At 39.6% G+C, this 24,945-nt stretch overlaps 1 long non-coding RNA gene across 2 annotated transcripts; it reads left to right on the top strand.

Annotated features, from left to right (window-relative positions):
- The first annotated feature begins 4,663 nt into the window (after positions 1 to 4,663).
- On the top strand, positions 4,664 to 24,911 carry LOC137171257 (uncharacterized). 2 transcript variants are annotated; one of them, XR_010924737.1, is made up of 4 exons: positions 4,664 to 5,287; positions 5,504 to 5,574; positions 5,700 to 5,754; positions 24,828 to 24,911. It is a non-coding gene; the product is annotated as an uncharacterized lncRNA (long non-coding RNA). The 2 variants fall into 2 exon arrangements; XR_010924736.1 differs by having other exon boundaries at positions 4,665 to 5,287; positions 5,483 to 5,574.
- The last annotated feature ends 34 nt before the right edge of the window (positions 24,912 to 24,945 follow it).

Below are 24,945 nucleotides of genomic sequence, written 5' to 3'. Positions count from 1 at the left end.
TGCAGAATTTGATCCAGTGGATAAATGTTTTGTCTACACAGATTATTCATTTCAGTTTTCAATAGCAGACATGTGGTATCCTTATTGCTAAACAAGCTTTTTTACAACACACTGAATACTGCTTCTTTTCAGCTATACATTTGCATTTATAGTTATTAGAGTTTAAGGAGCTCCACCTTGCTAAAGGAGTAGTCAGAGGTATTACTCTTTTCATTTTCCTTGTCTGGGTGACATAAGCCAACAACCTTGCTCTGCTCTAGTAATTCTGCTCATCTGTCTCTGTGGCTTCTTTTCATTCCTTTTTATTTAATTTTCAAATTGGAAGGCATCTCTCCACAGTAATCTTTTTTCATGTCAGCACTGTTGAGTTGTTCCAAGAGAGGGAGCAGTACTGAAACATCTATAATGCAAGAAGCCAAATTCACTCTATTAATGTCTCAGTCTCATTAGGGAGAAAAAAGTACTTTGGTGAACTACCGTTCCCAAAGTCATTCTACTGGAATATCTTCCGTGGGAAAGAGATTCATCAAGTTGTTTGTGTTTACAAATATTTTGATGGCACCCTCAGCAGAAACTATTAACTCACAGAAATGAATGTGTCGTTCCTGTAGGTTGATTTATAGGACACATCTTCTCTCTGTTTGTGATTTGCAGTTGGTCATTCTCCCAAAGAATTCAGTGAAATGAAGCTTACACAAGCTTTCATAAATCATTTGAATTACCAAACAGTGATTAGATATTGAAAAATGTGAATGATAGCTGCTTGGCTGCAAGTATGAAGCATAAAGGTCAAAAGAGTTAAGTTGGTTTTCTTGGACTTCATGAAAAAGGTGAATTAAGGGATTTTTCAACCAAATATGATTTATTGAGACAGAGTTCCAGCATCTTTAAAAACAGCTGACTTCTCAGGTTTTTCTGCTCTACAGTCCTTTTAAAAGGTCAAGGCGAGAACTCATCCACTCAGCTGCAGTCTTGTGGGGGTTAAAAAGGCTTGTTGAAAATAGAGAGGTCAGATGAGAGTCATTCAAACAAACAGTTGAGCCACAAGTACACAAACTCAGTACGGCGGCAGATGCAGAGTGAAAGGGAGCATTTCAGTGCATCTCAACCCGTCAAACCTTGAAGGAGACGGTAGAAAACTGTCTCCTGCTCTCGTAAAAATTGGTCTCTTACATATTTTTTACTACGGAGCCCCTAAAGTCCCGAAAAGTGACATTTTTTAAATCTTGTGTGAACAAGTTATTACGCTGTGAAAACAAATGATTTCTTCTTTTTTCTTTCTCTTCCTGTTTCATCAGACAGTGTTTGTTTGCTGAGCTGCATGAGTGGCACAATAAAAAAAAAGTACATTTTGCACCTAAAAGTGTAACTTTGGAAAATACCCACTTGATCTGACTAACTGCAACTTCAGAAGCCTCATATTTGCTTTGGATAAACTTCAGAACACATTTTATAACACTGAAGCTGTTGTCTATCATCTCTTATATTGCATTAGAAGCAGATCTCTTCACCGCCAGTTTAGACAGGAGGATGAATTACAGTGAGCACAAACTTTTTCAGTATGCATACGGGCATGTGAGTGTTTTAAGACAGATTTGAAAAAAAGGTGAACATGTCCTTTGGGCCTGCTGATATGAAGCAGATTTGTAACTGCAGAGCTTGCTTTCTCTGTTCGTCTCATATTTTTGAAATTTACGGGTAGTTTTTACATAACTTGGTAAGATGCGCGGGTTCACAGAAAGTTAAAGTGAAAGAAAGTGTAAGTTTTTGTCTGATCAGTGCTGAATGGGTATAAATAATTTGTTTATATGATACCCTCCCACCACCCCCCAGCCCTGTGTTCTCTGTGCACTGCTAGATTAAAAGAATTATAAGGGAATATCTAATAGATAGCACAACATAGAGATGCTCATAAATGCAAGTGCAATGCAAGTAAATTGCTCCATCTGACACAAGCAAAACAAAAGAAGTCCAAGATTAAACTGAGCAGCATATGCAGGAGTCATTTGATTATCAGACCTGTGTTGTAGATACATACACATGCTTGCCCTGGGGGACTACTCACAGAGAGGAGTATCATATTTCACAACATCACATAGCTTGTCAGCTCATACAGAGTATGCCCGCCATTAGTCTCTCCATCTGCCAAAGACGCTTGACATAGACCCAACAATATCGTGTAGTGTTTCACCAATATGATGAGAGTAGAACAAAGCATGTAGAGTAATGGTGTGGTAGATGATGGAAGGGGCACACCATAACAAGATGGTGTTTTATTATTAAGGAGATCTATGTATGCATAATGACATACCAAAGTCTACTAAGAGCAAAGTCTGAGGTTAAATATTTATAAGGCTAATCTAAAGTTTGGATGAGGGGGTTACAGTAGCTCGTCTACGCGCTCCTCAGTGATTACTAACTTTTACAGATAGTGGCTGGCTTCACAAAATCCTGTGAAATGAGCACATTGGCTGAAATTAATATTTTACATGCATGAAAAGTGAGCAAAAAGTGTTTCACGGTGAGGAAAGGGCAACATAGAGAAAAGTCAAATATTGGACTAAGGATGTGAAGGCAGGTGAGCAGAAGCAATTAGAGAGAATTTCTGAGAAAGAGGCGTAATCACAAACACTTCAAGGTTATTGGAATTTATAATCAATGTGGTGTGATCTTCTATAACTGTGTCTTGCTTGCATGGCTACATGTACCAAATGTGGTTGCTGTATTATTGTAGTAATGTTTTGATGTTTTCTATTGCTCTGCATGGCTCATGCACTGTCTTGAGAATGCTTATTTTGTTGCTATTGTCTTCATGAAATCTTATTGTCCTCTCTCTCTCTAATTTTTAACCATCACTTCATTGGTTTCAGAACATCTCGCCAAAAACGGCAGTTGAAAATTAGCCAGCTGGCTAACACAGGCACATTTACAGAAATGTTAATTAATGTGTGTTGTCCTTATAAATAAATGAATGAATGAAATGAAAAACATCATTTAAAAAAATAAAAACCAAAACTTTATTTCCATAGACAATGTTTTGACACCAGTTGGTTCATTACCACTTTAAAATGGTTTAAAACATCGTTACCACACCCATATGCTGCATACACTATACACACACCAGTATATAACCCAACCAGGGAGGTGAACATCTGAAAAAAATAAAATTCAAGTACTATACAGTCCATGTATGTACTATCAGTGATGTTGGGTTCTAAAAACTTTACAAAGCTGTTTTAGCTCCCTAAAATTAACACTAACCTTGATATCTTGACAAAAATCCTACTTAAAAATAACAAAAAATAACCATCGTCTTTTCATGTAACAAGCAAGTAAGTGGTGTGTCCTTTTAATATTATTTCCACATAATCCAACAGCAGAGGAAACTAATCGTCACATTATTCATGTCCACAATAGTATTCAGTATTTCAGACTCTGAGACTGTGTCCAATGATAGTCACACTCCAGATCTCCCTCTTCAGCAGTTTGCCAACTGCCATGACACCTTCACTTTCTCCAGCTCTCAGTTAAATGTCTCAGTGGGTTTCAAAAGACTCTTTCTGCACACTGTACTCTGTTTAAATAAGTAGCTGAATTTGTGCAGCTATCTACTTATTGATGAAACTTCAGAGTCGCACTGAGACTGCTGTGCAAGGGTGTGTGTGTGTGTCTGTGTCTGTGTTTTGTGTGTGTCTACTGCCCCATTATTCAAGAAGCTTATTGATTGGAGGGTGTTTGGTTTCTCGGCGGCTCCTAAGCGGTAGGCTCATTTCCATGGCAACGTAACAGGCTGGCCGCGAAGCACTGGCCTTGGCTGTAATCAATGTCGCTGGAGAGACTTGCAAATGTCCATTCACACACATACATGCGAACAGCACACACACACACACACACACACACACACACACACACACACACACACACACACACAGACATATACACACAGCCTAAAGAGCAGACAATGGAGAGGCTTTAAATGTGCTACCGTCTGTTTCCAGTACTACCCACAAATTCCCTCTTTTATTGTCACTACTGGAAGTAATGTACATTTAGAAAACAGAGTATCACCCACAGTGGTCTCACTCCATTTTATTCATCTGTGCAGACTATTAACTTGACTGAGTAATGTACTGTAAATACAGCAACTCGCAGAAAAAGGAAATATATCCCCTCAGATCCTCTTAGGTATCATTTTGATGATGTGTTTCTTGCTGTTAATTACCTGCAGTTAGAGTTTTCTAAATTTATATCACAATTAAACAGAAAAAATGTAGATGCTGCAAAGGTTTGACCATGTTTTTTACCCATCTGCCATGAATCAAGGTGCACCAGATTCATCAAAATCTATCATTTACATCACTGTCATCTTTTTAATTTTTAGAGGAAGACAGGAAACTCCAGTAGGAGGCCAAAGCTGCATAGGTGTAAATTAAGGGGTGGGGGGTGGGGGTTGTAATCCCCCCAATAATCAAAACCAGCCTTTAATACTACCCCCCCCCCCCCCCAAATATCATATCAATTATGAATGAAAAATATTATCCATTATATGGTTTTCTCTAGGCAATGTAAAATTAGCTAGTAAAGAAACAACATTTTTTCAACCCTCCTCCTTTTTTTTAGTGAGACCTCCCGCGTCTGTATAACATGGATAATACATCCATGATGTCTAATATGAGCTGGATAGGGCGCCGCCGCTCAGCCTTGAAGCCAATTCTTCCCATTGGCCACTCGCGGTATTGCAGCGAAAAATCCACCTGCGGCCCAAAAAGGATTTTCCCCATAGACCACCATTGTAAAAGAGACGCCTGTAAAACTGTCGACAGGAAACCTCGAACTGCAAACAACGTCAGTTATGACTCTTTCTATTATGAACTTTTGATCCATGGAGGTTTTATGTTTGTAAAACTTTCCTCGAGCCGAGAAAAGCGATTTAAAAATCCGTGACGTCATCACAATGTAAAGTCTATGGGCCGAGCGGGAGCTCGTGGGCGGGGCCAGCGGGGGAAACACTACTGCGCATATTCAGTGGGCCGCACAACGCGGAAGCAAACCCGTAGCTAGAAACTTTTTTTGGCGTATGCGCCATGGATGTATACAGAGAACGAGAGACGAGCAATTCCTATAGGACTGAATGGGCGCCATTTTTATCCAGCCCTTATAATATATCCATGGTCTTCTCAAGCAGGAGCAGTAGCTGCCAGCAAGCAGTAGCCTGCTTATAGAATAAGAAGAGGAGTGACAAAACACCAACCAACAATTCAGAAAGAGAAAAATCTCCCAACAGGAGGTATGCTATTGCTATGGCCTATCCAGTCAAATAATTGAATGAAAGTCTTATTTTCTGCTGTGTCATTGTGTTAGCTGAACTGTAAGCTAGCTAGGCTAATGTTAGCCATAATATAATCAGACTACTTTTACTGGAGCCACTAGGTAGTTGCAATTATCTTGCTAATATAAGGAGTGATTCGTTTTTATTTCTAAGTTGTAGCTCATATTTCATCAGACCCAAGAAGGTGAATGTAGCAGCAGATCAGGCAGGGTGACCAGAGAGGGAAAAGAGGCACAGGTGACCAGGTAATGAGGTGAAAGAGTTAAAATGCTGTGGCAAGCAAACACTGTTGAGCAGGCTAAAACACATGTAAGAGTTGTCTGTATAAGTGTCTGACTTTTTTTTTCTGGAATGTGTGGTTTCCTCACAGTGAGAGACAGGGTGAAGGCAGCGGTCCAGCAGGCAGGGGAGTTTCAGATGAGCAGGTGAGAACATAAATGCTCTGGCAAGGACATAATTATGAATACACAGATCCAAACAGTCAAGAAAGTTACCAAAACATGTTTTTTTTAAATTTATTAATTATATATGGTCTAAAGTTAGAAATGCATTTGCAGTTAATTAATTGATAGTTATTTCTTGTCATATCTGTAGCAGGGAACTGAGCCACATGTCAGGGACCAGACAAGAGGGATAGAGAAGGATTTGATTAGTCAGACATCACCACCATGTTGTTTTGGTATGTCTCTTCCCCTTAAAAATTAACGTGAAACAGCCATTTAACAGCCCATTTGCAAGAAAAATCTCCTGAGGGGGGCATGTCCCTAGACCCTCTACATGGGTGGAGATCTCAACTCCCCCAGTGTTCAACCCAAAGTTACGCCCTTGCAAAGCTATGTATGTATGACTATGCATACAAAATGGACACCGATTTTAAGTGTGGACCTTAAAAGGTCAAAACTGAAACATTTTTGCACCTTGCTCTCCCTGTGACATGTTGACCTGTTTAGAGAATATTTCCTTGATATAAATATAATTTGTAATTATTTTAACGCAATGTTTTTGTCACACTATATTTATAATTGTGGACTAAATGATCTCAAACATGTCAAGTCTTAACATTGAAGTAAGTAAAACCAAGATCACAATAACCTTGAGCTAAACTTTAACTGACACATTCAGTGTAATCTTAGCCAGATTAACTTGAGCCTGCATTAAAAGATATTCTGGCCACTTGTATAGCTTTTATAGCATCTTTCAACAACAAGGCAATTCAAAATGCTTAACATAAAACATAAAAGCCATTAAGATAGGCTGTAAAAGAAATACAAGACATAATAATAAGACACAGTTTAAATATGATTTGAAAGAGTTAAATAAAATAGATGATAGAAATACGATAAAATAGAAAAGTAGCGATAAAACTGCAGAATAAAAATGACAGTGTAGCTATGGTGCAGAGTGATGTATGAATAAATAGTCCCAAATTTAAACATGTTGACACATTATTTTCTTACAAAGCTGATATGGGAGACATGTTAGCACACAGAACAACATAAGAATCTATTGGAGTTGTGTTTTTGTCCACCTGACAAATGTAACTCCAATATGCACTGTCCTTTTAGCTCCATCTTTGGTCTCGGCCAACTCCTGAGGGAAATGTCTGTCTCTTCAATACAGATTTTTATGCATATTGCTCAGCTGAGATTTTCATTAGGCCTAACTGTTTCTCTGAAAGGAAAGTTCACAAACACAGGCACAACAACAACAAAAAAAAAAAACGCGTCCACACACAGCTTGTATTGTGGAGGAGTCATGCTGATCTGCTGCTATAAATAACTTGGCTCGGGAGGTTGTCGTGGCAACCAACAAACTGATGCCAGGGTGGGAATGCTCAGCTCCTTGAAGAGAAAAGCATATTCAACGCAGGGACGAGCAGGGAAAAAAGGAAACATGTAAAGGAGAGGGGAGAGTTCGGGAAGGGAGGTCAGAAAAGATTAACAAACCCTTGGAGATGAAGGAGCGAGGAGCAATGTATAGTAGAGATAGAGGAGATAATGAAGGGTGATAGACAAGTGGACAGGGAAAGATGTAAGTGATACGACAGGAGGAGAAGACAGGATTAAAATGGACAGAGTGGATAAAGAAAAGCAGAAGGAAAACAAGAGGTGATGGTGAAATGCTAGGGAAGACTACAAGAAGCGTCCAAAAAAGGAAAACAAAGTAAACAAAGAGTAAAAAAAAGAGAAAGAGGATGAAAAAGGATTGGAAGACGATCAAGGAGGAATGAGAACAAGAAATTAGAAATGGGGAGAGAGAACAAGAGAGGAGAAAATGGGACACAAATAAGTAATGAGGAGAAGGGGGGAATAAAAAGGGTAAAGAAAAGTCGGGGGGAGGATGGAGAGGTGACAATGACGATGGGAAGAAAAAGAATGGGAAGAATGGAGAGAGAAGGTGAGAGGGAGGGATGACGAGAAGGGCTGGATAAGAGAGGATAGGGAAGAAGAGGGGGAGGATTAAGAACAAGGAATGAAGAACGAAAACAAGTGGAGGGGATGGGGTTAGAGAAGGAGGAACAGAGAGCTGATGGAGAACAAGATTAGGGACGTATGTACATAAATGACTGGAGAGGAAGAGGAAAAGGGAAGGATGACCATAGTGAGAATGGAGAAGAAGAGGAGGAAAGATGAACAGAGGGGCAGTGATAACAGTAGAGGGAGGTAAATGTGAGGGAAGAAATAAATATGTAGACAGTGCACACCACAACATACTTCTGGTCTGTGGCTGGTTTTCATGATTAGTCCCCTTTTGTTTCAGGTAAAGAAATAAGCCATGTTTCCACCGCAGGCACTTTCTCCAGGGACTAAGAACCTTTTAAGTATTTCCACTGGAGGAACCAGGGTCTAAATGAAGTTCCAGGGTTTTTGTTTTCTTGCTGAGAGTTAGATGAAAAGACTGATACCACTCTCATATCATATCTAAATATCAAGCTGGAGCCTGGAGATGGTTAGCTTAGCATAAAGACTGGAAACAAGGGGAAACATCTAGACTGGCCCTGTCCCAAGGTTGCAAAATACCAGCACCAAAGCCCACTAATTAACATTTTGTTTGTTTAATCTGTACATAAACCGAAGTGTAAAAATGACGAATTGCTGATTTATGGGGGTCTATGTGCCAGACCGTATCTTGGCCATGAGCAGTGACTTCTTAGAGTCTCCACAGTTACGAGACTCCAGAAAGTCGCAGCTCCCAGCCAAGAAATAGTCCTCCTCTTATCTAACTCTCTGCAAGAAAGTGAATAAGTGTATTTCACAAAATATTCCTTTAAGGGGAATCTTAATGCTACTGCATTCTTCCAACTTTGTGGCAAATTTGGGAGTAAGGCAAGTACCTTTTTTTTGTGTCAACGTGTCTATGCCCCCGTGAGTGTCCATAAATGAGGTCCATGAAGAAATGTTTCTTGACTGGAGGCTTTTATAGCAGCATGGTAATGTCTGTGGTTTGGGCTCAAACCTCAAAATGGACTCATTTGAAATAAAAGACAGCTGGCTTTACTTTGAGGGTTCCCGTGGACCCATCAGGTGCAGATTAAGCCCTCATCCTCCTCCCCCCGATTGGCCAAGCAGGATAGATGCTGGTGCTGACCTAGACTCCGTCTGCCTCTTTCTCTGACTCCCACTCATACAGCGGTTGTCTGGTTTAATATGTGGCATGCCGCTGTGTGAACAGACACTAATGCTGACATAAAGCTTTAACAGGATCACAGGGAGAGGAGGGGGTGGGTCACAGCTGGGTTGTGAAAGGGTGCAGAGGGCAGGGCCGATGTGCGAGAGGGGGCGATAGGGGAGAGAGAGATGTTCAAATGAGTGGGGAAAATCAGAGAGGAGGGGTTAAAGGGGGAGCGAAGGGCAGGAATATAGGGCAGATCAAGAGGGGAGACGAGTGAGTGGAATGATGGGAAAAAGCACAGACTGGGGACGTTCATGGAGGACGTGGGCTTAAGGAAGAGAGAGAAGGAGGTGCAGGGGAGGATTAGTCAGACAAGACAAAAGCCCAGCGCTGCGGAGGGAGTGGGAGCTTTTCATCTGCATCAGCCATAAATCATCACACCCATTCTGTGATATTTTCCTGTCCTGCTTCCCTCTCAGTTTATCTGTTTGATTATGAACACAACCGGTGGAGAATCATCCCTATTTATCAGTTTCTTGTCAATTCTCAGTGTCTCGTTCTCCATCTCTCCCTCTCTCTTTCTCATTTGAAGATAGTGAAGTGGGATTTCCCCAGAGATATCGCACAAGAACGAAGTCCTCCAGAGTGTTGCAGTAAAGAGGCTATCCTCTTTCTTGCAGCACAAGAAACAAATAAAATCAAATGAAAAGTTTGGCTTCAGAGCCGTGTTAGTGTATATCCAACTTTTCAAACGGTTCCCACAGAATGCGAGTATGGAGGCAGAACGCTATTAAATCTGACATTTCTGTCAGAACTGTCCGTTGGTTGCTGCACCTGAGCTACATCCAAAGTATGGGAGGATCCAATTCAGAAGAATATGCAGCCTAGATTATAGTTTTCCTTCACCACAGTCCTTGTGGAAGATGCTCAGTGTTCAAAGTGAAACAGGAGCTCCGACTTTCCTTCAAAACAAAAGAAAGTAGCACATTAGCATGCTTCCACCAACAGTAATGCTAATTTTAGCCTGGTGACATATTTACTAAACACATTTAATTACAGATTTGGGAAAAAATTAATAATTTATGCAGAAAAGAAATAGAAACAGGAGCCCAGTCTCATTCATTCTCGGGTATTATACAAATTCTGTACAATAAGTGTACAGCATGGCAAAATAGAGTGGCCCAGTTTTCATATTTATCAAAATGAGACTGCTGCAAATTAAAGGCTAACGATTTTAAAATACCAGTAACATGAAGCTCAGATTGGGCTTACCTCATCAGACCACTAAAGATGTACTCAGTCTTAAAAAATATATCTACTTTCTATGCCCTTTACAAGCAAGTAACTGGGGTTACAAAGCAAAGTCAAGGTAAAAGATAACAGCTGCCCACTGAAAACAGACCACTCAACCCTGCTTTCCTATTGCAGATATAAACCACAGGTCTGATTCCAGGTCTGTGAGCAGTGAAGATGATCAGATGTCACCTCTTGAGGCAAACGGTTTGAACTGAAAGGGAACAGATGTTCTCTGAGAAGCCTAGGAAGCATGAATAGGGTTATGATGTCACCAAGGATGGTTTTAAATAGTTGTCATGGCAATGTCAGTTGAGCCGTACACTTTGAGTTGTATAGACACTAATTGACACACACAAAATACAAAAACTTTTTGAGGTTTTTTCCCGATTGAATTCATTTTCAAATCGGTAAAAAGACATTATAGGATTTGTATCATAGCCCAAATAATTGATTTCTTGATCCTCACTCTTCACTAACCTGAAATTCAAATTTACCTCTTGATAAACTCACATTTTATGCTTAACCAAACCTCAGGCAGTTTAAACATAATTCTAATCTCATCTGTAAACCAGCAGTCTGACCCAAAATAACTCTTTAAAAATGTGACAAGAGGCAGGATGTCCTCCAAATTCAGATTTCTCTCAGGTTGTCCAACCTTGTGGGGACATTGTCTTATTATACACACACACAAACATGCATAAATACACACACACTGTCACACACTTTAGTACAATTTCATACACAGGCCTTGGGGTGCTCTCTCTGAAATTCTGTACTGTGGGACCTAAACAGTGACAGAGGATTACACAAACACACACAGTACGCGAACGGTATACACACATACACGTGGCACACACACACACACAAAGGTGAGTTGGCTGCCTATTTGTGTGATTAAATCAGTGTTGTAAGGTGGAGGAGGCAGCATTCATCTCCATTAGAGACTCAGAGCACTGAAAGCTTATGAAGGCACCGTGACTCAACTCACTCACGCACACAAACGCACACACAAACAAACAAACACACACACACACACACAAACACACACAGGGGACACAGAGAAGCAAACACATTAGTAATGGAGTTTGCTCAGGGCACTGAAGTGTCTAACAGAGAAATCTAAAAATGTGAATACATCTGCCATGTAAATGTACGCAATGGGCATGAGTCCCAAACAGAGGATCTGAAATGTGATTTAAAGAAGAAAAAAAACCAAAAAGCTATCCTCCACACCAAGAGGTGTAATTTATTGCCAGCCAAAGCAGAAATGTGCTGCCCATGAGGATAAATAATGTAGACTTGCATCTTCAGGAGATAAATAATACAACATACAATCTTTTGTTTCCTCCTCTCAGCCCTCTTTTAACATCTACAACCTTTTCATCCCTTCCTCCCTCATGTTTTGTCACCTCTCTTCCCCTCACAGAGTCTCACAGGTCAGTGAACACAGCACAAGTACAAATGTGATGCAAATCTAACAGCCACCCGTCTGTGCATAAATATATTCCATGCTGCAAGATTCATGTGTCACAGAATAGAGTGAAATGAAATAGAATACAATAAAATATAACAGAATGTCTCCTCAGCTTATATTTCCATTAGTTCTGATGTTGATCCACCCTGCAAAGGTCACTGTTGTCTTGCCAATAAAACCTTGTCATCATAAACACAGTGAACTGATGTGAACATAATGTTTAATCGTAGCAATTATTTGTTTTATTTAGTTCAGGCAATGTTGCTGACATTATAAATGTCAACTCTGAAGTAATTTCATTACCAGAATATGAGAGCAGTGTAACATAATATGCATGGCTTGCAGTGACATCGCTGTTCTGTTGATGCCACCGAATTACAGTCACTCCATCCGGTACGGTAAATCAGCAAAATACAATCATTGTCCAGGCTTATTGAACAACATTTAGCCTCGCTAAGAAGTGCTATCCATCCAGGAATTGAGTGAAAAGATATATTCAGGACCAATCAACAAACTGGAGGGTATTTAGGCGATGTCGTGACTCACCCTCTCTCAAAACCCAGTGAACAACTTGAACAACTGCTTAAACAAAGTTTTACAGATATTAAATGAAACATGATTCTGAATTTGCATGGCATATGATAAAAATGTATTCGTTTTGATTGTAGAATCATTAAGTCTGACAGTCATTGCATCCGTAGCTAACTGAACAGACTCCTTTATGATGAAATCATGACTTCAGACTGTGAGCAGATATCGCTGCCGCCTCCAGTCGTGTCACGAAGGCAGACGACAGTGACAGCGGCGAGGATGCCTCTTAGCACATTAACTGCCATCTGACAATGGTTGAATTTGTTAAGCTTGGAACTTTTTCAGCGGCTTTCCATGTGGCCATGGCAACAACAGCAACCACTCCGGAACAATGTAGAAACTAATTTTACTGTTGTGAGTATCCTGAACTATAAATCACTTCACCAGCAGTCAAGCTCATGAGCTTGTCACACTGCAGAAAAATGTGTAATTAATCAACCAGCCAAATTTCAATGATTAAAAAAATCGCCAAATATATAAAATTAGCTACAACCGTGAGAGACGCAGCAGTTCAGCGACGCACACGCACTGCTGAGGTTCACGCGTCCAGTGTGTCCCAGGCGTAAGCAGTATTCTGCCCTGAGATGCTGGGCTCATAACTGCCGAAAGTGCTGAAAGCACGGCCCAACTGAACAGCCTCTGAGTTAATAATGCTCATACCAAAGTCCCATATAAAAATACACAATTTAAAATGTTTGTTTGTAGGTGTAAGGCAAGCAGTATGGATGATATTTTAAAAATAAAATAATGTTAGGAGCCACTGTTTAATTTTATACATATTTTGTAGCTAAAGGTGGACTTGTTTCAGTAAAAATGTCAAGCTTAAATGACTAGTTAACAAGCAAACCATCACCAATCATCGGTATATTAAATTGTTGTTTTTTTTAATGGAATTCGGTGCACTTAACATCACTCACTTCTCTGCTCAAAAGCAGCTTAATTGTGGCTAACTACCTGGTGAAAAATAGTAACTATGAGTATGTGCACTCTAGAGTTTATATAGTGGGGGAGAGGTCGAGCCACCATTTCATGCCCGCCCAAAAAAACCTGAACCCAGAAATGGTGAAAAATAGTTTAACACTCTAACTCCACAGTTCAGTACTACATAGTTAACAGTCTTTTCACATGTTTTCAGCAATTATTTTCTAACAGAACTTTACGAACGGACTTTAACATGTTCACAGTCTGATTCATAAATTAGGATTAGTCTGTCAACTTCTGGCAGTGTGCATGTTGCACTGTGACATCATTATGCTTCATTTTAGTGATTGTTGCTCACACAGTGTGAAACTGGTCCATTTTAAAACATGAAAATACTTTTTTTTAAATATCAAGCCTCAATGCAATTTAAAAAAAAAAACCAAAACTGTCAAACCTGCAGCCAAACTTTTGTTCAGCCAAGCTTTCTGAAATCTCTTTGTTTTTGTAATCCTTTGAAGATGAGTCGTACAACAGAAGGATGGTGCACTGGATTATAATTATAGTCTCCTCCAAGGCCTTGTTGTTTGCCACCATTTTCCTCAAAGCAACCAAAGACAACTTCCTATACTTGTAATTGGTTTTAGAAATGATTATAAACCTCACTTTACAGGTAATAGTCCAATGATTACTTTCTGTCCAACAGAGGAGACAGAAAGGAATTAAGGAATTTAAGTACAGTAGATGAACAAGTCACAACAAGCCAGAAACACATTGCTAAATGATAATGTTATGTTTATTTTGTGACAAAACAATTACAAGATCCAATTACAAGATTTTAAAACTCTGCATAAAATAATGTTACATGGATGAGCACATGTATGAACATGTGGAAACACATTAACAGCATGCAATGGCTGTGATGTAAGAGGCTTGTCAATGATGAAAAAGTTATTAGGCATAAAAAATTCCTAGTGTTGTCACCCTGATGATGCAGAGTAGCACAGTTTTGAAGAAATCTGATTGAATGAGCTTAGGGTGAGACATGAAAGTCAGTATACTATAGAAACCACTGTATGACATCAAACCCTTCTGACATTAAATAAACACAAATAAGACCATTTTCATAAAATCCCATTTAGACTGAAATATAAATAATCATACTGAAAAGACTTTGGAAGTAATGGGAGACGGTACACAGAGAATTTCTTTGTCTGTGAGAATTAATGACAACACGCGGGAAAGAGTGGGAGGTGCAGCCTAAATTAAGGAGTGTAAATCTGAGAAGAAAGGAGAGCAGATGAAAAAAACTAGATATGAAGGCAGGGGGATCCGGAGACTGAAAAAAAAAAAAAGGATTATGCAGGCAGCAAAGAAGCAGTATTACGAAACTGTATTTCTGCAGCTGTAGCCTTTGGCAACAACGTGAATCTATTAGGTGTAAGACACAAGTCTGGTCAGCCATCTGAAGAGCACCCACAAAGACAGAGAGAGGAACAGACTTATATATACTCATACATATGCATTTGTAGCAATCTCCCACACAAATTCCCTTTGTGTCAAACAAATAATCATCACATACATCAAGGCTGCAGCTATCCCCCGTCTTGCAAATCACTTCCCTAGAATACATTTTCATAAAGAGCAAACATGAAAGTCAGGCGGGAATCAAGCATTTACCCTTAGGTTTCTAACAACATTTAGTTTAACCTTTCTTTACAACGGGTGTGTGGACTGAACACCCTTGCTGAGGCTATAAACAGACAAATAATGCCAAGTACGTGTTAGCTCACTGTTTTCAGCCTGCAGTTCCTTGAATGTGCAGCAGGATTAAACACTGGATGAAGATTTCAAACATTGCAGCCCAATTATTCTATTCATTCTTATAATTGATTTGTATAGCAAAAATTCACTCCGGGTCCCAAGGTGCCCTGTTATCTGCAGTTCTGAATGTCAAAGTGCCAACAGCACAGTCCAGTGCTGCTCCTATGGGATTGGTGTACAGCAGATAAACATAAAGTGGAGCAGGGCACCAGTGAATACAATGACAATGGTGCCATTCCCAGAAATTGATTCAAACTTCAGGATATTTAAGAGTTCTAATCGATGAGTTGATGAAGTGAGAAATGACTTTTTCCACTTGGTTATACCCACCTCAGTTGGCTTGTCACATTGCAAAGGAGCAGTATTGATGATTTGCTAAATCCCTCCTCTTAGTACACGGCAGGTCTGTCAAGTTTTGAAGTTATTCCCATGAAAACTAACTACAAAACTACAAAGAGCAAAAGTGTAAGGAATGGATTAAACAATATATTTGTCCGCTCTAATGTTAGCTGCAAACATTAGCATGTCTATCTGGCTAACTAACCTACCTGCAGCAGTAACTGAGTGGTACTTCCAAACCCGAGGAGCATTTTGTGTTACGTTATTTTGTGAGATACAGGTACATTAACAAATAAAGAATAAAAAAACTAAGAACATCCAATGTGAGCCTTTTCCCTTGTAACTTTAAAAGTGAAATACAAACAATAATAAATCTAACGTCTGTCTTGCTTGTACAAGAATGTAAGTTAAGCAGCTAAACATGGCTTTGGTTGAATGAAAGAGTCAGATCATACTTTTTTACATAATACTTGAGTTAACTAGTTCTACACTGCAATACAAAAACACATGTTCCTTTATTTCCACATCCTCTAGATCATCCAATGAGGAGGCAGAATTTTTGCCTGACATGCAGTTTTTAGGTCTTTCAGTTTTTTTAGCACAATAACATGCCATGAAGTCATATAGCCATCAAGTCCACATTTAAGCCTCTTTTACAGGGTCCCTATTTTAAAACGAGTCAACAGGAAACATAAGAGTTCACCTGAGACAACGTTTTCAACCAACTCATGAAGCTAATATCAGCTTAATCAATAAATTCTGCTAGTGACAGTATTCATTTCAGCCTGCTAGCCAGCTTTTGTCTACCTCTGTCTGAAACCAAGGACCCTTTGGTTGCAAAATTATGCTTCACTCAGATTTGAGTATGGGATTTTAGTTACTCTTGAAGGCTGTGAGGAATGTCACTTGAGACAACAGTCAGGGTGTTGGAGGAGGTGGGATGCTTGGCTGACCTTTGGACTTTTACAGACAGTGTCACAGGGTTGATTGAGCCGCTGATCCACTGAGTGTGTCAGTCTGGTGAACCTTTAGAGCAGGAAGACAAAGTCACTGGCTTTATGCCTGTAACATTCAGTTCTATGTGTGTGAGTTAGTGTGTATGTAGGGGAGGGGAGAGTGTTTATGGGTCTGGCGGGGCATAGCAAAGCTTTCAGGTGAGACAATACCAGCCTCCATAGGACACATGTTTGTACTTCTGTACTTGTGAGGACCCTTGTTGACACGATCAATTTCCTAATCTGTAACACTAACCTTAACCATCACATCTATATGCCTAACCACCTGGAATATCTTTGCATGATTTACAGTTCAAAAAAACTCCTTATTTATCTTATACAAGTCCTTTACGCAGCCCATCAGTTCAGCCTCTGTCTCACCCCCCTCCTGATGAGCCCACTCTGTTCTGATTGGCCAGGAAGGCTATGTAAACAAACAGTTGTAGTAGGATTTCACTCCTTTTCCTCATTCTTTACTCAGAATGAAACTTTTCAAATACATCTGTACATGTTCTAGCCCTATTCTCATCTGAAATAGTGACTGGACAATATAAACAGCTCATGGAACAACCTACAACTTTGGCAACAAAGGCTACCAAACAGACGGCCGTTTGTGGGCATGCGGGAACAATCTGACATCATCGCGAGGAGGAGGTAGAGTTAACATCGCAAGCGAAGCATTCAGGCCAGGCTGAATCTTGGATTTTGACTTTCAGGGAGCATTTTTACATACCCTCACCTCATATTTCAGACCTTTGACCATGTTTAACATAGACATGTGACATCATAACAGTATATAGATAACAGAAAATCACAAAAAGCATAACATGCCCCCTTTAACCTAAACCAAAATCCTAAACCCTACTGTAAAACCAAGTCTTAACCCTCAAACTGCTCAAAGTGAGAACTGTCCAAAATATCATCACTTTCCAAAAAAGTGCTCATTTTCAAGGACACCACAAAGATATGTGAAATAACACACACACACACACACACATAAAAGATTGCATTCACAAGCTTTTTCTCTCTTTAAGTATCCTGCTGGGTCCAGGTATTTTCACTTTCACAGCACTATTTTACTATCATCTTATTATTAAACACACACACACACACATTCCCAGGGGGAATTACAAGCCATTAATTGTGTTATTGATGTTGTAGTTGTGGCTGGGGTGCACATTTTAACAAACCAATCACATCTCTCAATTGATAAACACCACAACAACGCTACTGATGCAGAGGAACCATATAACACTGTGAGTGTGTGCATGCTAATGATTGTGTGTGTGACATTATATGCGTGCTTTGTCTTCATGTGGATGCATTGTGTCCATGTGTGTGTGCAGGCATGCAGTGGTGTGCTGCTCTCCATTTTAATGGCAATTCCGACAGAGCCTTTCCCATCTCCTCGTCACCATGGCAACCGAGTGGGTAAGCGGCCACGTTTGTCCCGGGGGCCCTGGCCTTCTTTTGCGCGCCACAGCTGCGCACACACATGAACATACACACACACGCGCGCACACATACCAGGACACACATATTTACCCAAACAGACCTGCAGAAATCACAATTACAAATACATTAAACACACAAAACAAACATTTACTCCTCACGGCACATACACACAATGCATTGACACACACTGCTACACACTGTATGCACTCACAGCAGCACCCCTCCACCCTTTGAGCACAGGGTTCTCCATAAAATTATCCCCACACGCCTCCCCCTCCTCCTCCAAACCAGTGCTTGGGATTTCCCAGTTAACAGGGTTTTCCCAACTGTTCCTCCCTTGGCAGAAAGCTCTATAATATCTCTCTCACACACATATACACATTCCTAAACTGAGCAATTAGCGTGGTCTTTGTGTGCGTCTACTGAAGCTGGCCGGCCAGTCAGTGGTCTGCAATGAAAAATTTACACTGCCCTTTCTGATGTTTTATTCACACTGCTAATAGATGGGAAAATGTTGAACGCAGCTGGACACCTCGGCCTCGCATAGCCAGTCCAGAGCTCACAAGTTCAGTATTCACCGGGAGCCTTGAGCCTGAAAAACATCAGCAAGAATTAGTTGAGCTGGAAGCTGAAGCAGTGAACTATGGAGGATGGTTTAAATGATGATTTAACTCGCCACCTCTTTAAACTCTTGAACCATGAGAGCAATCATTTAAACTAGACGTTGTAGATATACAATAAAGCCTTATTCTGTAACTGTGTGGCATACTCCTGGTCTCAAACTTATTTAGAGACAGATTTTGTTGGATCATTTTAGAGACATTTTATGATTTTTTTTTTAAACAGCTGTTATGATTTTACACTGTGAGACCAATGACAGCCCAGTTATGATATCACCCAAACATGATGTCAAACACTTAGTGTACAGATTATCAATAAGTAAGCTATTCTTAAGCAAATACCTATTGACTGTAACAAACAAGCAAGGTTGTGGCATTTGAAGGCATAAGTCATTTGTATCTGATATTTTTCACAAAGAAGGGATATGACACAGAACCTTCAGCTTCACTTTTTTCTAAATAGAAGTATTTCAGTTTGAATAAAGGGTCAAATAAAAACTAAAGACAAATATGTAAGTCTTTACCATTATCTTTAACATACAAAACAAATCCCATAATATGTATAAAAAATGGAGCCTGTAAATGTTGTGTATCTCAGGCTCTGCTAGGGGGGGGGGTTGTGAGCTCAGGGACACAGTCTGTGTCAAGCTTGCTCATATTTGCTCCAGAACATCACATTAGCGGAGCCACACTGCCAAACTAAAACACATATCACTGCGATAGATGGTTCAAACCTTGAGTTAAGTGTCCTGACTTAATTGCAGTTATTGCTCATTTCTCTTACCAAAACTCTCCATAATGTAGGTTTTATGTTGGAGTACATAATCACTACATTTTTTGTTATACTCTGCATGTCCTAAATTGCATCTGATGAGTGTTTGGACAACTGCCAAAGAAGGTGGACTTCTTAGTTACAGATGTGTAGAATCGATACATACAACTCAGTTTTCACTCAACTAGTTTCTGTGACTTTCAGTTTGATAGAGATAGAAGATGATAGAGTTCATTTTTGTGTCAAAATTGCAGCTTAATTAACCCTTTTCAAAATGATTTGGATAGCGTCTGAAATGCATCAAACTGGAAACATGAGCATTTTGCTTAGCTTATGAAAATCTGACAGTAAGTCGAACAACTATACTATAAACTCTGACAACCTTCTGCCACCTTCCTGTCACACGCTGTAATTTAATCCAGTGCTGTTTGTCACTGTCCATTTATTTTACATGTTTGATGAGAGACTAGGCTTAAAAAGCAGAGATTAGAATAGCAGTAAGATTTAGCTGCGTCTGTAGCTCCAGCTGCACTGCAGATGAGAGAATGGAACTCTGTTTAATTTTTCATTTGTTTTAATGACTCGACACTGACAAGAAGGATGTCGTCATCCTTCATCTTCCCCCTAATCCTGCCCAGGATGTTAATGAATTGTTTATCACCACTGTTGAAGCAAATATATGTACTGTATTTGCTCAACTGAAGTGGGTCAGGAGCTGTACTCCTTGTTGGCTGTATCAAAGTTGAGTATGTGTTGTGCTAAATGGTGTTGTTCAGGACAAAATCCCTCACTGGCATCAGTAGTAGTGTCTTTTTTTTTTAATTCACAGTTTTGCATTTGTAAGGTGTTATGTTACATTTTGTGCAACTTTAACATTGGTTATACATTATTGTGAAGGTAGTTAGTGCTAAAACTTCATAAGAGTACGTGTGAATTTGTTACAGTAGTAGACTTACAATTAGTATAATCTGACTTGCACAGTGACAGTCAAATCTGGCTCCAGCAGATGGCTATGCTGAATATACAAACCCCCCCCCAAAGCTGCTAATGAATCTGTTATATGTTACACTACTTTCTTTTCACACTGTACACACATTTAGAACCATATAAATTACATAGAAGTAATGGTCTGTTTAACTGCACCTTCAAAGGAACAAAAAGTAACATTTACTGCACCATACTGACTTTGATAGAAAGGCTGAGCAGCAGTCATAAAGGACAGTAATATCAGGCAAGGTGAGATTTCTACATTTTTGAACTGAATGTCCTGAATAATTGATATCATCTAAAAACTGCAGTGTAGCGGTGTGAAAAATTTGAAAAATGAAAATTAATCAACACCTTTTTGACTTATTTAAAGCTGTTTTTGTCCCCTACTCACTGATGTAAGGTGTCAGAATTGTAGTAAAACTGTGTGGAAGAACTTCTGAAGTGGGTCAGAGTAAATCCCAGTTGTGGTTCCTGTGGTATCGCCGGCTTATCTAAACTGACAGACTTTCTGGATCAACAACCGAAACCTACTGCAGCAGAAAGCATCACCCGCCGTCTGTTTTATCTAAACGCGTGTGCCTGTCAGTGTGTCTATCTGCCAGTCTATCTGAATGTGCAGGAAACAGACCTGACAGTATAGCTGTAAAGAGACAGGCAGCTTGAAAATGTGTATGTCTGCTGACACTAATGAAACAAGGATAAAGGAGCTTCACATATGATGCAGAACCTTGCAAGATATGGAATGAATAGTTGACTAATCACTGTGTGTCATCTGTTGTCAAGCCAAAACTGAAGAGTCGTGAGAATCATTGCAGGGAGATCAAATCCTTTCGAGTGTATATTTCTCATTAAAATGTTTTAAAAGAGTTTATACAGTTTTCAGTCACTTAAATATTCTATAATTCAGGTTGATTTCTTAGGTTGCAAAAAGATTTAATTAACTGAAAAACACTGGATTGTGTCCTATTCCTTTCCTTCTTCACTCTCAGTTCACTCCACTATCATACCCTGTCCTATACTGTATCACTTTAGCCACATACATAGTTATAGGATGAGTGAGGGTATAAATTAAAAGTTTAGAGAGAATAAGAAAAAATCCAATCTTAAGATACTGTAGGTTGTGGCTGAAAGTTGCAGTGATCTTCTAAAAGCCTTAAAAAGTACTAAAGGTATCACTGGAAAATGTTACTGCCACCTTTAAACTCTGACAGACAGTGCCCTCTACTGGGTGTCCTCTGACTGTGCAACTATGGTGACAGTCACTGTATTATTCTGTATTTATTTATTTATTTATTTATAATGCACTGCTTCTGCAGACAATGTATTCACCAGTAAAATATGACCTGCATTATTTCACATGTAAAACATCAGAGAATCCCAGCAGAGTCTGAAATGAAGACAGTTTTTTTTTTGTGGACTTTTTTGTGGAAAAACCATATCAGACACAAACTGTTCTTCCAAGCAGAATATATTTATATATCTTAAAACATGTGTGGAGGGATCTTGAAGAATCACACTTGATATTTTTAATCATTTAATATCAATGACCCTATAGGCATACAGCAGGGTTCTTGCTGTTTATCCTGTATCTATTTGATACTACCACTAGGAGACACCAGTCAGACAAATGGCTTTATAAATCCAAAAGATGGCAGTATTGTCCATACTTTTAAAAGGACATTAACCACTATCACTATCACTGTCACTATCACTCTCATCACACTGGATTACACACATTTTCTAAGGTATGACATACTTTTCATGTGATCCACTAAGATACAATACTGACTCCAGGTCTGATGATTATTATTAAGTTACTTCACTTCTAATATTAGTCAATTTTAATCTATTTGTAGATATAACAAGTTATTTAGTTGTTTTGAAAGTTCAAAAGTAGAAGAAGATAAAGTTTTAACCTTGAATAATCAGTTACGTGGATGGCATCATCGTAGTGCACAGTGCTCTACGTGTGATCAAGAATTAATTTCAGCTCACTGATCTGCAACGATGATGCATGATGAGTTCAGCTGCACATGATTAGTTATTGTAATATGAATTTAAAAACATATTATATAACAGGTTGCACACACTCAAAAGTATGACTGATGGATGACACACGTAATTCACTAACAACTCTTATTACACACAACCTGCTGGGTCGAGAGAGAGAGAGAGAAAGAGAGAGCGGAGGGCAGAGGCTGCATGTGTGATGCCCATTTAAGGTCACTACCTAAACCTGAAGAGCAGCCTTGAAATAACTGGCATACCATGCAATATGATAACCATGGAGTCAACAGGAATTGCCAGGAAGGGAAAGAGAGAGAAGAGGGAGCAGGGAGAAGGCAGATACACTCAGAAGAAGCTGTATCTAAATGTGTCAGGAATGTGAAACATCTTGGCACTTTAAGTGATGTGACTTTCACATTGTCCTTTGAGCCTGGACATGATATGAAGTCAACTATATTTGCTGGCAATATGGGGCATTCACATTAATAAATCCTTCCTTTCTTACAAACTAGGTTTACCTTATTTCTTATACCATGGAAAACCTATTATTTTCAATCTAACTGCTTGAATTTATTTGCTTGAATAAAAATGAATGTATGAACACACTTACTGTTGCACCTCTGCTATGTATTTAGTGACCAGGTTGCAGTTGCCCAGCACAGACTAAGCTAAAAGTATGCTGACGTGTTGTCTGGCATCTCTTTATACAGTTTAGATTTGAGATTCATTCTCAGGGTTTTCACATTAGAGTTCATCCACTGTAGTCTGTAAGTAGACTACAAATAGATGGAGATGAGAGAGAGAAGGAGAAACATGCTCTAATGTGTAGAGAGGGAAAGAAAGAAGAAAGTAAATAAATATTGAAGAAAGCAGAAATAAAGGAAAGAAGCCATCCAGAGTAACATAGAAGGAAGAAACAAAGTAATGTCAGTAAAATAGACAGTAGACTAATAGTAGCACGAAAGATAAGATGGGAGGGAGAAATAGGAGAATGTAGAAAGTCACTGCTAAGTACTCATCCAGCAGGTTAAAGACCCAATTAAAAGGCTGCTAAGCTTCTTGTTTGACAGAATATCTGCTACAAGTGTCATAGACTAAACTGTACTGACTGAGCAGCAACTTGTCTTGTCTAGCATGGTTACGTTTTCAGAAGAAAAATGAGGTGTCATGCTGATCAACCCACTCTCCACTGTACAGTATACAAGTATATCTATAATATTAGCGTTGCTTAGATTCAACCTGCAACTGATGTTCCTCTTTGTCTGTGGAGTTTGTCTGTGTTTGCCTCGTTCTGTCATGATTTTACAGACTGCTCACCTCTATATGTTAAATATTTTTGGCAGTTTTGCTTCAACTTTTGATAATTATCATCTGTAGCTCTGTTACATAGTGAACAAGAAAAAAGACTTAAAATCTTACTCAACTTTGAAAAGATTTGTTATCTCACATTTAATGACAAGCATTCTGACGTCTGTCATTGTCCACCTCAGACATCAGCCACAAACATACTACTGTTGATGGTTAAAAGCCTACATGCATTACATTTAGCTAATGGTCACCAATTTTCAAAATTGGTTGTTGTTGGTTGTTCAAAAAGTCCATTCTGAGTTGTCATGGACATTCAGCACACATTATCTTTCTTAACGGACTGCAGACCTGTCATATTAAAGAATTTTTGTGACTGTACTGAACAGATCTGATTGTGATCGTGTCTAAGATGACAAAAATCTACAAGGAATCTGCTAAACTTAAATGTAATCATCAGTTGTTTCGCACTTGAGGAGGGGGGGGTTCTAAACACTCTTCAAAGATTATGTTCAGATTTGAATGGACTCCAGCTGTGAAAATCAGGCATGCTTGATATTAACATGACAGCTCCCGACTGTTGTGGATTTGAATCCTCCGCAGCCCACTGTGAGATAACGTGTGTCCGTGGTGACGTGCTCTAATTCTTCTTCTGGCGCTCCACAAGTTTGAAAATCAGTCATCACATCAGGATTGTAAGGAGTTTTATTTGGCTTTTGTTGCCTCAAGTTGTCAACGTGCTGAGTGTCAGGCTTCTTTTGTAGTTGACAAATCCCGCTCAAGTATCATTCAGTCTTATCCACCCATCCAACCATCCGTCTATTTTCTGTAAACTCTTTTGAGAGGCAATTGAGAGATTTTTGAGTATCCTATCTGCCCCTTTAAATGAATCCCTACTCAGTCTCCAAGGGGAAAGGTTGCTCTCAGGGTAGCAGCCTGAGTGAGGCAGATTGGCCACTCCTTTCACTATAATGTAACTCCCCTAAGGCTCTATTTCTCACTATCTATCTGCTGCCATCCTGTCTTCTCTATCCCGCTCTCTCATCTCACCTAGCTCACCCTCCTTCTCTCTCTCATCTCCTATCTATCACTCGCTCCTAGTTACAGCATCTTTAAATCCCTCATTTCTCTCTTTCTCATTGACATCATCACCAATACATTTATACGCACAAATACAGGTGACCCCTCTCTCTCTCTCTCTCTCTCTCTCTCTCTCTCTCTCTCTCTCTCTCATACACACACACACATACACACATACACACACGCAAACATACTAACACCCATCCCCTCCTGCTGGCAGAGCCGGGCGATGCAGGAGCGGCGGCGGCAGCAGCTGCTCTGACACATTCTGGTGTGACAAACACACACCGAAAAGACAGGAGGAAAGAAGGAGGAAGAGGAGGAGAAGATAAGGAGGA

Source organism: Thunnus thynnus, chromosome 19, assembly GCF_963924715.1.
Source record: "Thunnus thynnus chromosome 19, fThuThy2.1, whole genome shotgun sequence".
In the NCBI taxonomy this organism is placed as follows: domain Eukaryota; kingdom Metazoa; phylum Chordata; class Actinopteri; order Scombriformes; family Scombridae; genus Thunnus; species Thunnus thynnus.
Note: the sequence above shows the minus strand (reverse complement) of the source record. Positions and strands in the feature narration are given on the sequence as shown.